Consider the following 14,424-nt stretch of genomic DNA (forward strand, 5'->3'; position numbering starts at 1 on the left):
TCCAGACTGTAGCGCCTAGAACCGCTCGGCTACTCCGGCCGGCCATAAACGAAACACAAGAACAAATAACATCACGTATTCACAAAATATGCTAGTATATTAAATTACATAGACATTTACCTTCATCCTGTTGCTGTGTGTACCTACGAGGTGCGGCTAGGAAAAACCGGACTGATGCTGGAAAAACATTTATTCACAATTATTTACAATTTCATGTTATTTCCTTCAATGTACTCTCCTCCTCGGTCTCTACACCGCTCCATACGAATTTTCCACTGTTCATAGCAATGCTGCAGATCATTTTCGGTAAGTCCATACATTACTTCCGTCGCTTTTTCTTTTACTGCTTCAACAGTCTCAAATCTAGTTCCTTTCAAAGCTGACTTGACTTTAGGGAAAAGAAAAAAGTCACAGGGGGCCAAATCAGGTGAGTAGGGTGGATGATCTAAGATGGGAATGTTGTGTTTTGCCAAAAACGTCTTCACTGACAACGCACTGTGAGCTGGGGCATTGTCTTGGTGAAGGATCCATGACTTTTTTCTCCACAAATCGTTCCGTTTTCTCCGTACTCGCTCACGTAGGGTAGCCAGGACGCTAATGTGGTAATGCTGATTCACTGTTTGTCCCTCTGGTACCCAATCAATGTGCACAATCCCTTTGATGTCAAAAAAAACAATCATCATTGCCTTGAATTTCGATTTTGACATTCGTGCTTTTTTTTGTCGTGGAGAACCAGGAGTTTTCCAATGCATCGACTGGCGTTTAGTTTCGGGATCGTAAGTAAAAAACCACGATTCATCGCAAGTAATAACATTTTGTAAGAAGGTGGGATCACTTTCAATGTTTTCCAGGATGTCAGAACAAATCATTCTTCGGCGTTCCTTCCGTTCAATTGTGAGACACTTTGGAACCATTTTTGAACACACTCTGTTCATGTTGAAACTTTCATGAAGAATCTGCCTAACACTTTCCTTGTCAACTCCTGTTAACTCAGACACTGCTCTGATTGTTAAACGGCGATCTTGTCGAACAAGTTTACCGATTTTTTCAATGTTTGCATCAGTTTTTGCTGACAATGGTCTGCCAGTGCGAGTGTCATCAATGGTGTCTTCGCGGCCATCTTTAAATCGTTTAAACCACTCAAACACTTGTGTTCGCGATAAACAATCATCGCCGTACACTTGTTGTAACATTACAAACGTTTCACTTGCAGATTTTCCTAGTTTGAAACAAAATTTGATGTTAACGCGCTGTTCTTTCTGTACACTCAACATTTTCCGACGCACAGACAAAACGTCAACTACTTAAAACAGACGCCACGGGCAGACTGAGTGCAGGAGGCAGATGAAATTCGAGCAGTAGGCGGAGCGAGAGTCACGTGACAGGCCACGCGACTTTCAGCCTTATTGCATTCGTTTTATTGTTTCACCAGTACTAGTCCGGTGTTTTTCTAGCCACACCTCGTATGAGTACGCCTAGTGAGATTGCGTCTCTATAAAATAGAATAATGGCGGCGGGGCAAATAATGGCCTGCAGTGATGGCAGATACACGTCCGATCAGGACGGCTTCTAGAACAGAAAAGGTGCCGTCTTCTCGGCAAAACAACTGAATTGCGTAATTATTCTAATGTTTCAGCGGTTGCATGCCGAAATCTATACAATCGATTGTTAACATCTTAAGCAATTTTTTGTTTAAACTCTCAACTTATATCTGCGTTTTTGCAATATATCCACACACATCCAGCAAATGGGCCTTTAAAATACTTCGCACCTGAAAGCAACCCTATCTGTGTTCCACCCACACTACTCAGTCCTTCAGATCACATTTTCATCTCCTGGAATCCTTTTCTCCTAGTGCTTGTACATCAACTTGTAGGTGAAACTTCAGTGGTGTTATTTAGAAGAGTATCACGATTTCTGCGATCTCTTTTGTTATGTACTTATATTTATCTGTCTTTAATCTTTTTGTCTTTCGATTCTATAGTCTTAATCTTTTCATGTAAGCCCTAAGGAGATTTTTCCATAGTTTTTAAAACCACCTGTACACTTTTTATCTTTTAAGATTTGGTACATCTTTCTTGATATTTTTAAGAAAGAACTTAGTTTAAAGGGGCATTGTGGTATCACCGACAGCTCAATCCTTGCCTATAAGGGTCGATGAGAATGAAATAACAGTAAAAGCTGGGGATATGTTTTCCATATGCGTTCATATTAAACACGTAAGTGTAAGTACCAGACAAACGACTTCGCTTAAATGATTTATGTGTGCAGCTTGTGTCGCATGAGCATCTACAGTGTTCCCTAGCAGTGAGCTGCTATTTGAAGATGGTGGCTAAAATTTTGGCTGGTAATAGTTTCCTGCACTGACTGTGCACCTGTTGAGAGGTGTGATGTGAGTGGCTGGCAGGGGGCTCGCGCCGCAGACACTGTAGCCACCTGCGCGGCTCGGCCCGGGCTACGGCGAGCCGGCAATTACAGCCGTGTTTGCCGGCCCGATGCTCCGCTGCTCCACTGCGCACACGCAGTGGTGCCCTCTGCCGGCTGGGAATACTCGCCCAGCGCTCCTCCCTCGTTTAAGAGCTTCAAAGCATTTACAAGCGGTTTAATTTGCGATGACATATTTACTACCAGTACTAGTTGAGTTCCTGACATTGCTTGGGTGTGTATTTATTCCAGTCTATTAGTTCGTTTCATCCTTACCACTGTGAAATGCGGAGGAGAGGCGAAACAGATGGAAGAGCTACATTGAAGACGTCAATAAGGGGAAATACTCTTCTATTGAAGGGTTACCAAAAGAAGCAGAACTTGACATAGAAGGGTCAGCGGATCCCGTAATTGACTCAGAATGTAAACACACACAAAAAATGTTTTGCCTCACCCTGGTTCCCACAACTCGTGAAGATAAACGTTGACTGTGGACATTGTATCACAAACACTGTCCCTTTGACTGTTCAGGAATGTCACTAAACCCACCCAAAGATGTAAACAACCATGCATGAGCAACGCCTATTAGACGGACGGGGTCAGACTGCCGATCAGTTTCAGTCATTCCACTAAGAAGGAGGTACACGGCTCGTGTTACCTGTAGTTCAACCATGCCTAGACGGTCGATACCGCCGTTCGATCGCGTCCGCAATGTTACTTTGTGTCAGGAAGGCCTCTCAACAAGGGAAGTGTCCATGTGTCTCTAAGTGAACCAAAGCGATGTTGTTCGGACATGGGGGAGATACAGAGAGACAGGAACTGTCGATGACAGGCCTCGCTCAGGCCACCAAGGGGCTACTGCTGCAATTGATGATTGCTACGTACGGATTATGGCACGGAGGAACCCTGACAGCAACGCCACGATGTTGAACAATGCTTTTTATGTAGCCACAGGACATCAAGTTACGACTCTAACTGTGTTCAACACTCTGTAACTTCACTTTCGACGTCCATGGCGAAGTCCATCTGCACCACGATACCATGAGGTGGTCATGGCTCCGTAACGGCTGTTAAGATACTTGAATGCCATCCTCCGACCGATCGGCAGCGTATTGGCGAGGCATTCGTCTTCATAGACCGCGCCCTATATATATATATATATATATATATATATATATATATATATATATATATATATATATATGGACGTGTTAACGTTGTTGTTGTTGTGGTCTTCAGTCCTGAGACTGGTTTGATGCAGCTCTCCATGCTACTCTATCCTGTGCCAGCTTCTTCATCTCCCAGTACCAAGCCGGCCGGAGTGGCCGTGCGGTTCTGGGCGCTGCAGTCTGGAGCCGAGCGCCCGCTACGGTCGCAGGTTCGAATCCTGCCTCGGGCATGGATGTGTGTGCTGTCCTTAGGTTAGTTAGGTTTACTTAGTTCTAAGTTCTAAGCGACTGATGACCTCAGAAGTTAAGTCGCATAGTGCTCAGAGCCATTTGAACCATTTTCCCAGAACCTACTGCAGCCTACATCCTTCTTAATCTGCTTAGTGTATTCATCTCTTGGTCTTCCTCTACGATTTTTACCCTCCACGCTGCCCTTCAATACTAAATAGGTGAGCCCTCGATGTCTCAGAACATGTCCTACCAACCGATCCCTTCTTCTCGTCAAGTTGTGCCACAAGCTCCTCTTCTCCCCAATTGTATTCAATATCTCCTCATTAGTTATGTGATCTACCCATCTAATCTTCAGCATTCTTCTGTAACATCATATTTCGAAAGCTTTTATTCTCTTCTTGTCTAAACTATTTATCGTCCACGTTTCACTTCCATAAATGGCTACACTCCATACAAATACTTTCAGAAACGACTTCCTGACATTTAAACCTATACTCGATGTTAACAAATTTTTCTTCTCTTCAGAAACGCTTTCCTTGCCATTGCCAGTCTACATTTTATATCCTCTCTACTTCGACCACCATGAGTGATTTTGCTCCCCACGTGTTAACGTGTGGAGGTATTTACTGAAAACGGAAAATGGATGCGCTCCCTCTTTTGAACTTTGTGCGTTAATCCAACTGTGGTCTGCTAAGTTTCCCGTATCTTTCACGCTCTTCTCCTTTTCAGTTTGAAATCCTTTATCTGGCGTGGCAGTCTTTCTAGTTCCACTCCTTGTAAATGTTTATTCCGTTTCTTCTGTTTTCATCCTGTGTTTCTTTCACTCTATAAACATTCAACTATTCAACCCCTTTCGAAGATCTGTATTTTGAATTTCTTCTATTCTGTTATTCCCCTTCACTGCTCTTCCCATGTTAATGATTTCAAGCTCTATTAATTGTTTCACAGACACTTCCAAATCTGTTCAACGTAGTCTGTGTATGTTCCTCCGAGTCATACGATACTTTAGATCCAGAATAGCTAAATTATTTTACCTGTTCAACTGTTTCTCCATTAACATTTTCCACAAAATGCGATTGATTTAGATTTACTGGAAGATATTTTCATGTCATATATTGTGCATACAGGAGTGATTTTAGCTTTACCGAACTATTTAGTTGTACCACATTGAGTAACCTATGATTCCATATGACAAGTGCATTGTCATGTCTATATTGAACAGCGTACGGTATAAACGATAGCCTTATCTCAACCCAGAACTTGTTTCTATCGGTTCTGTGTACATACCTTATATACCAAAGATTACTAATGTTTTGTTGTGTAGACTTTTGATTGTAATGTGCAAAGGGCCCCCTCTGTGAGCATTATTCTAAGTTCCTTTTCTGTAAGTACATTGTCGAAAGCATTCTCAAAATTTGTCAAATCAATGCGCGTACCTTTGATAAAGTTTCTCCGCGTTTTAGTAGCTATCATAAAATAAAAACTGCGTCATCGTTGATCATCACTCTCCAGGTTCAACCCATTTTTCCATTAGCAAATATTCTGCTGTTGTTTTCAGTCTTATGTTTAAATTCTTGCGTAAAGTTTAAATACTGTATCAAGTAAACTTAACCCTCTGCAGTTTTCACGTATATTTCTTCTCCTCTCTCTTTTATCCGTATAACTTTTACTTTGTTGCAATTTCGTGGTACATGTTCTTGCTGCCAGCAATTTTATATAAATCTAAAAGTTTAAGGTGTTTTAATATTCCTCCATATTTAACTAACTCAGCTTTAGTTCCATATAAACCGGTAGCTTTTCGATTTTTTGTGATCTTCAAAGCTGTTTTGAGTTCCTTTACTTTAACGTCATCTAGACCTTTTAGTTCTATTTCTTGAGCTTTTTATCTTCTTTTCCATCTTAGCATCGCCCCATAGCCTGTTATAGTGTTAAATTCTCTCTTCTTTTATAATTTTATCCAAACTAATTATATTCTTCCCTGTTTTATTTAATTTTTTTCTAAACTTTACACGTTATCTTCTGATGTTGAAGAACATCGGGTTCTACGTCATTAATGTAACTGTCCCGTGATTGCTGGTGTGACTATTAATTTAATTCCTTTTTTGTTCGTAGATTTCTTACAGGGTATACTTTGGAGGATTCGTTATATTGTGATTGATTTTCTTCTAAAGCTTCCGCCATTTCTGTTGACTGATTTTTTGAAACAGGGTAAAGAAATTTTGTAAAAACTTATATACAAAAGAACAAAAGGAAACAGACAACCTGCTCAACCGAGACGACGATTTTACAGTTCGAAATATCATGGAAAACACTAGTTCCACCTCTGCACTCTCAGAGGAATTATTGCACTGAAACTTCGCTGCAGGGTCTTCCAACACATGCCATAAGTTTTAATAACAACATAAATCGAAAGGAGTATGAATTTGCTGACGGTTTTATTCTTAGGCGAGTAAAATTCTATCTACGCTCTGTAATTGACGCTGTTGTTGTGGGTGTTACCGACAGTATTATCTCTGACGTACTAGCTTATATTCTACAGTATTGGGTCAAGTGGTTTGAATTATGTCATAGACTGAGCGTGAAGATGGCTGTACCGTTGTAAACCGATACATCCGAAGAAGAAATAACACTGATTCGCATACACACCCGAAAAATGATGGAATATTTTATTTGCCGGAAATTCTTCTACGAACACATTGTTCACGGATTTTATGTGGTATAAATGAAATTTTCATTCACAGGTGTAATAAATGAAAAATGGAAGAAAGGAATATTCCCTACAAAGTTTTATATATTTTTAACATTGTTACGAATCTCCTTGAACAGCTGGTTAACATACGAGTGCGTTACTCCTCAACGACTGGCTCTAAGGTAAAGCAATTGGAAATAAATGTATGAAGGTAGCAATATTGTTGTTAACTTTCCATCGGAGACCGAGCATAAGGTCAGTTCGGATACGGAAGGAATTAGTCCTGGTACTATTCGGCGGAACCATTCCGCCATTTGGCTTATGTGATATAGCAAAACGTTGGAAAACGAAACTGAACGGCCAAACGGAAACCGAATACTAGTTGCCCCGAATGCAGATTCAGAATCTTGCCAATGAGTCAGCACACTCGGTAAAAGAGGATATGAATCCACGAATGACAGGTAACGATCTTGGATGCTTTATGGTCATCCAGAGACTAATCTTAAACTTCGTTATGACACAGTCAACGGAAAACATAATTCTTCACATTATGGGCTCAGGCTCTTGGTTATTACTGTGTGATCCATTTGTATTCCATAATACAAGTTAGCTGAAAATTTTCACCTGATGGAATACTGATAAAAATGTCTAAATCGTGTTTTTCGTATGTTAATGTCAACGATCTTAAAGAACGTTGATTGTTTTAAATTTGAATGTCTGCGTAGTTGATAAACACTGGAGGAATTTCGGGAGAGGAGAAATTTCTTACGATCCAGCCTTTGTGAGGTACGCTACTAAATTCATCGAAAGGCTGTTACATGCACTGCTAAAGTCTATAATCGAATTCCTTTGCGTGCTACATCGGACAGTCGCTGAGGCCTGTCTGCAATTTGCTGTTTTAGCTTGCCACGCCTCTTCAGCGCGGATTACGAGATTCACAAAGGAACGCAGCCGTTTCGCAGCACTTAATTTTATAGTCGCTACGGAAGACCGTTTCAACAAAGCGGCTGCTTCTCTTCGCCTTTGACGGAGTACAGTCGCTGTCTGAGACGCGGCATTCTTTCGCCTTAATGAACTGTTCCTTAGCTGTGTAACAAGGAGAACTAGTACTCAAAATAATGAAACAAGCGACTATTGCATGTTAGTCAGCTAACTCTGAAGAGAGGTAAAATCCTTTAAATAGCTCTCGAAGTAGTACAGAAACGTTGGTAGGTTGGCGGGATGTGAGAATAAGCATATGACAATAAGCAGATGTTTGCTCTGATTTATTTTACTTATTTCCACTATTTATCTCACTTTCTTCTGGGCTTAAAGTATTTTAAGAGTTGATGCTTGGGTGCAGAAAGTGTTTGATGTGGAGCTACTGTTGGGTCAGAACGTTGCATATCGTAAATGAAAATACAGTAGATTATGGTACCTATGAGGTTAGTCGGAAAAACTGCCCATAGTGTGAACGTGCAGCAGCGTCTGCGAAGAGGTTTTTCGTGGTCCTGAGAAACATTCACCAGCATGCAGTCAATTGCCACTATCATGTAAAAACAGAATAAGATACTCGAGGTAGTGGCGTTACGTTATAGTTCACAGAAATGACCAAACATAGTCCAAACAAATTCGACCACACTGGGATAAAAAAGACGAAGGCAATGGAGCACATAGGATCCACATATAGCACAAACAATTAGTATCCACGGTAGAGGGGTGGTCCATTTCCACGTACGTTATCAGTTAACATAGGAATGTAGGTACCTAGAGCCCAATGGACATTGTCACGGAATGCTTCTCCTGGAATCAGTTCAATTAGTCGTTGCTGATACCTGTGTTTCACGAAAGATACCGTTTCTTACTGACTTCAGCACGTATCTTTAGTATCAAGAGTTTTCCTCTATACTGAAAGACTGCAGAAAACGTTTTTCTCCGTAAATAATATCCAAACAATCTCCAGCAGGTTATATCTTAGTTGTGTTCGGCAAACTGTTGCCGCACAATATGGGACCTGGTCTTTCAGCTACACAAATCCCTTACACGGCACATGCGAATCCCAGATTCCTTCGATAGGAATCTCAGAGTATGTCCCAGCATCTGTAAAGCTTCTTGGGCATCTGCTTTGTGGGTTGTTGACGATTGATCTTAACGAGGACCATCACTAACCATTTCTTATGTAAACTGAAAACGTTTAAACCAGTCAGAAAACTATTTTCTGGTCATATCTTCTGTAAACTGTCAACAACATTTGCTGGACAGAGCCTGACGTAAAACGTGAATCTCCCAGAAGACAGAGTAAGATATCAGTGTAACTACGTACGCGCACACATCATCAACAGCTCAGTAAGACACTAGAATAGCAATTCTCTGTGACAGTAACAAGCGACAAGAGTGAATTTGTGTTGTTCGTGTTTGTTGTTCTTACCATACCAAGTACAGTATACAAAGGCACGCACAACGTCAAACGTAGGGTGAAAACTACTAAGGAGGTGGAGAGGCCGCAAGACGGCCTCATGCACACTTGAGAGAATCTGAAAGAGGCTTTACTGTGTGTCTCCGTTATGCACCAGACATATCATAACCCCTTCACATCTGCACGTGTTATCCGAGATTAATTAGTGGCATCGCTGAATCTTTCTGTCATACCACAGCTCTCGTTCGTGACTAGCAGTAACCAGACTATAATATTTCAGCCCACAGATAAACTACAGTTGTCACCGCTACAAAAACGGGTGCATTTGGAATGGTGCCGCGACCGGGAAACATGGAATGCTGATGAATGGTATCGCACTCTGTTTAGGAATGACTCGAACTACCTCAGGTGACCACCGAAAATCCGTACCCGATAAAACATGTGTGGTACCACCTCGGGCTTGATGATAGCCTCCACAAACAAATCAACGCGTACCGTCGAACGTGTAAGTTCTTTGCAAATTTTTATCGACTTTGGAATCGCTGAAATACCGCATACTTCCTCTACCTAAGAAGTTACATTTACTTTCTTCTTTCCCTTCTTCCTGCTTCACATTTTTGTCAGTTCCTCTTTTATACAGTCTGCCCAGAAGATTACATTATCACATTTATGAGAAGAAGTAACCAAAATTTCAAAAGCAGATTACACGAGTGTTGCAAGAAATCGGTACACTCTTAGGGCACTTATTAATAGGATCTACAGAAAGCCACACAGCAATTTAGCTTTTATTCCCCTGGAGCCCATCGCTGTATAGTTAAATTTTCGCTATGACAAAACAGATGATTTTTATTTGACATTAACAATCAGGATTTCTTGGGAGATTTTTTCTTTGGTATTTATGTTATTTATACATATAAATTTTTATGTCTAAGTATTTTACATGTAAGCTATCTTGTGCGCATATTATGATGAGAGAGGTTCAGAATGTGCAAAATCAGAAATGAGACTGTTGACAAAAGAAGATAAAAAGAAAAAAAAAACAGAAAAAGATAGAAAGAGAGAGTAATAGAGAAGCTTGTCGTGACCTATACGTGCATCGAATATGCGAAAATGTTGATTTGAATGACCGAAGGATAAAGAGTAAAATTCGAAGAGATTAAAGTTGTTGAGATTCTGCAGGCAGCTAACGAGTACAGTACTGTGTGAGCTATAAATGATGTAAGAATGTGGATTTGTAGTAAATCATGTTGAGGAGCGATTACCTAACAACACTTTTATTGGGGGTATGGTGCATCTAATTGGGTAATATGTCATTTCTATTTAATAAGGAATAGTGTTTCTATAATTGTATATCAAGCAATGCGATCAAATATCTTTGAAAACCGAAGATTACGAGTAAATTGAAAATATTTGTCTCACCTGAATATTCCATCACATACTGATCTCAATTTATTTATACCTTTTAGAAAAGGCTGTATTTCTTCAAGTCAATTTCTCGCTGATTAGGCTAAGTCAGTCAATAATCATTTAGGCGAGTTTGTTTGGTGTCATCAGTCTTCTGACTGGTCTCTTCCTGTGTTATCCATAATCTACATTCACTGGCAGGTGGGAGAGACTTCTTTGCATTGTATCTTTGGTCACCGGAAACCACTGAGAGTAACAGCGAACAAAATAGTGTTGTATGTACATAGCAATACCCAACTCACAAATTATAGGTTTCCTTCTCTTATGAAATGAAAATAAAATTGTCTGCTTAGAAGAAAACTCGCTTACTAAATTAACAAGACAGTTGTATATACCTATGTACCTATGTGGCAGTACTGATGTGTCATTAGTGTTATCACTCTGTTAAGACATAACTTAGTGCTACTAAGGCAATAGTTTCAGATACTGAGGTAAATTTCATTTAAGTTTCATTTGTACCAGAACTTAACCTTGAAATTAATTCAAGGCCACTGAGATAATGGTTTCAGATATTGAGATAAATATGTTTTAAGATTCAGTAATGCCAGAGAACTTGAACAAAGATCCAGGGCAGACTATAGTCTAATAGTAACAAGAAAGACAGTAGTGTCCATGCTGTCCAGCACAGCTATATGTGTCATCAGATGCCTACAGATTACGTTGGTCAATCTACTTGTCAAGTTGCAGTGGCGCCGTTAAGGGTAGAATGTCATGCTCTGTAATCTTTCTCACATGATTTTACAGAAAGTATTATAAAAATTTTGCTGTTACGTTACATATAGCTTCAAACGTCAGCTTCATGGTGAACTGCCCATTATCTCACTAATGGTCGAACTCATTGTGATATTCCCTTTTGAGTAAGAAACTGCACGAAATACGAAAAAGTTTGCAATGGAAAATATCGCTTGCTATGATTTGACATTTAGTGCTTATTATACCGTATACTACTGTGAACGAAATTTAGCTAAACAGGATGTGTGTTAAGACATGTGAATGACCACTATGGTTCAAGAAGGAGCTGTGGAAAGTAAAAGGTGTAGGGTCAGACAGAGATTTGAACACATGCTACAAATAATTCAGACTTATGGTAGGGGGAGAAAGAGATTTGAATACAGTCAACAAGTATCTGTTAATTAGGGACACAAGATGAACTGCTACTCCGAAATGAAGAGGTTAGCACAAGAGAGCCGCATCAAACCATTCAGAAGACTCAAGTCTGAAAAAAAATCCTGCTTCAGCCCTTAACACTTCCCAACGATACTTCTCAGCGAAAACTTAAAGACTCTGCGAAAGCAGTGGTACCCAACAGTCATGGATTTGTGAATTGGTAATGCAAGTGCACAGAGATAAGGCCGGAATAGCATGTGAATCAACTGATGAGGCGAACAGAAATGGAAAACCTATTCAGTAATACAAAGACAATGGGAAAACATAAATTGAATTAGGGTACTGGCACAGAAAAATTGAACATTGGTTAAGGGGCTCGTGCAGAAGTCGGAAGGGAGTACGTGACAGATGACGATTATCTCTAGGTGAATGACGGCGAAACTGGCGGTTTCGTCGAATTTCACGTTATCGCTATTTTACATGCAAGTGATATGTAGGTCGAACTAATTTGATTTGAAAATAGCATATTTCATCATTTTTGTTAAAGATTAACCGATAATGATTACCAATACATGAACAACTTGTAGGCGTTTTGTTTCTTGAGAAATACGTTTGGTTGGACTGGCAGTTTCACAGACAGCAGGCTAAAGCGAGCTGATGGGCACTATTAACTTCATGCAGGTTGTAACGGTGACGCCGACGCCCGGTAGGATAGCTTTCGGCGGAGGCTCTTCTGTGCGCTAGACGGGGTTAGCGGGTGCCCGTCGCGAGCCGACACAGTGCTGACAGCAGGTTACGCTTCTTCGGAATTTGGTAAGAGATGACCGCCGCGAAGACGGGCAACAATGATCATAGGGCAGAGAATACACAAAGGACGGCGCTATCTGCATATCGGAGAGCAATACGCAAGGTCAGTGGAAGCTAGAAGTATCTACACTACTGGCCATTAAAATTGCTACAGCACGATGATGACGTGCTACAGACGTGACATTTAACCGACAGAAAGACGATGCTGTGATATGCAAATGATTAGCTTTTCAGAGCATTCACACAAGGTAGGCGCCGGTGGCGACACCGACAACGTGTTGACATGCGGAAAGTTTCCAACCGATTTCTCATACACAAACAGCAGTTGGCCGGCGTTGCCTCATGAACCGTTGTTGTGATGCCTCGTGCAAGGAGGAGAAATGCATACCATCACATTTCCGACTTTGATAATGGTCGGAAATGTTGCCTATCACGATTGTGGTTTATTGTATCACGACAATGCTGCTCGCGTTGGTCGAGATCCAATAACTGTTAGCAGAATATGGAATCGGTGGGTTCAGGAGGGTAATGCGGAACGCCGTGCTGGATCCCTACGGCCTCCTATCACTAGCAGTCGAGATGACAGCCATCTTATCCGCACGGCTGTAACGGATCGTGCAGCCACGTCTCGATCCCTGAGTCAACAGATGGGGACGTTTGCAAGACATCAACCATCTGCACGAACAGTTCGACGACGTTTGCAGCACCATGGACTATCAGCTCGGAGACCATGGTTGCGGTTACCCTTGACGCTGCATCACACACAGGAACGCCTGCCATGGTGTACTCAACGACGAATGGCAAAACGTCATTTTTTTGGATGAATCCAGGTTCTGTTTACAGCATCATAATGGTCGCATCCATGTTTGGTAACATCGCGGAGAACGCACATTGGAAGCGTATATTCGTCGCCGTCATACTGGCGTATCACCCGGCGTGATGATATGGGGTTCCAATGGTTACACGTGTCGGTCACCTCTTATTCTCATTGACGGCACTTTGAACAGTGGACGTTGAATTTTAGATGTATTACGACCCGTGGCTCTACGCTTCATTAGATCGCTGCGAAACCCTACATTTGAGCAGGATAATGCACGACCGCGTGTTGCAGGTCCTGTACGGGCCTTTCTGGATACAGAATATGTTCTATTGCTGCCCTGGCCAGCACATTCTCCAGATCTCTCACCAATTGAAAACGTTGGGCTAATGGTGGCCGAGCAACTGGCTCGTCAAAATACGCCAGTCACTACTCTTGATGGACTGTGGTATCGCGTTGAAGCTGCATGGGCAGCTGTACCTGTGCACGTCATCCAAGCTCTGTTTGACTTAAGGCCCACGCGTACCAAGGCCGTTATTACGGCCGGAGGTGGTTGTTCTGGGTACTGATTTCTCAGGATTTATGCATCCAAATTGCGTGAAAATGTAGTCACATGTCAGTTCTAGTGTAATATATTTGACCAATGAATACCCGTTTATCATCTGCATTTCTTCTTGGTGTAGCAATTTTAATGGCCAAAAGTGTATTCTCGGCGGAACACGGTAGACAAGGAGTGAATATTCTGTAACTTTCTAGCCCCAGAAATAACTGTAACTTAACCCTCATATACATAAAGCAGATATACTATTTGGAAGGTCGTAGGAAACAATATGTTGATGCTCTCCTTTGAGGCACTGACAGGAAAGAGCCAAAACACATTAGTGTCCTTAGCTGTTGGCCATGGGCGCAAAATTGCGGGAATTTCGGTGGTCAGCCTAGTGTGACTTAATACTTCTGGAAAATTATTGAGAATAGGGAGGACGCGCTAGGAGAATTTTGTGGTTGGATGACTGCTCTAGAGAGGCTAGGAGTGATTGTCGAAGAAGGGGCGAATGTTACGAGGAAAGACAGGAGGAACTAAGGTGGCACTTCGTGAGATGCTAGTGAGAGCGAATTCTGCTGAGAAGTAGCCATATCAATCTGCGGCTAAAACTAGAGCTTAATGTAAAGTTTGCATTAGGTAGCTTTTCGGGATTCACAGCCATGGTCCGAAGCAGAAGCCGCTGGTAAGATGGGCAATCGGCTTCGGCGTGTACAGTTCGCAACGTACTCTGTAAATGATGGAGTAGTAATAAAGAGTAGCACAGATACGCCCTCCTGG

This window comes from Schistocerca americana, chromosome 1, assembly GCF_021461395.2.
Source record: "Schistocerca americana isolate TAMUIC-IGC-003095 chromosome 1, iqSchAmer2.1, whole genome shotgun sequence".
Lineage (NCBI taxonomy): Eukaryota > Metazoa > Arthropoda > Insecta > Orthoptera > Acrididae > Schistocerca > Schistocerca americana.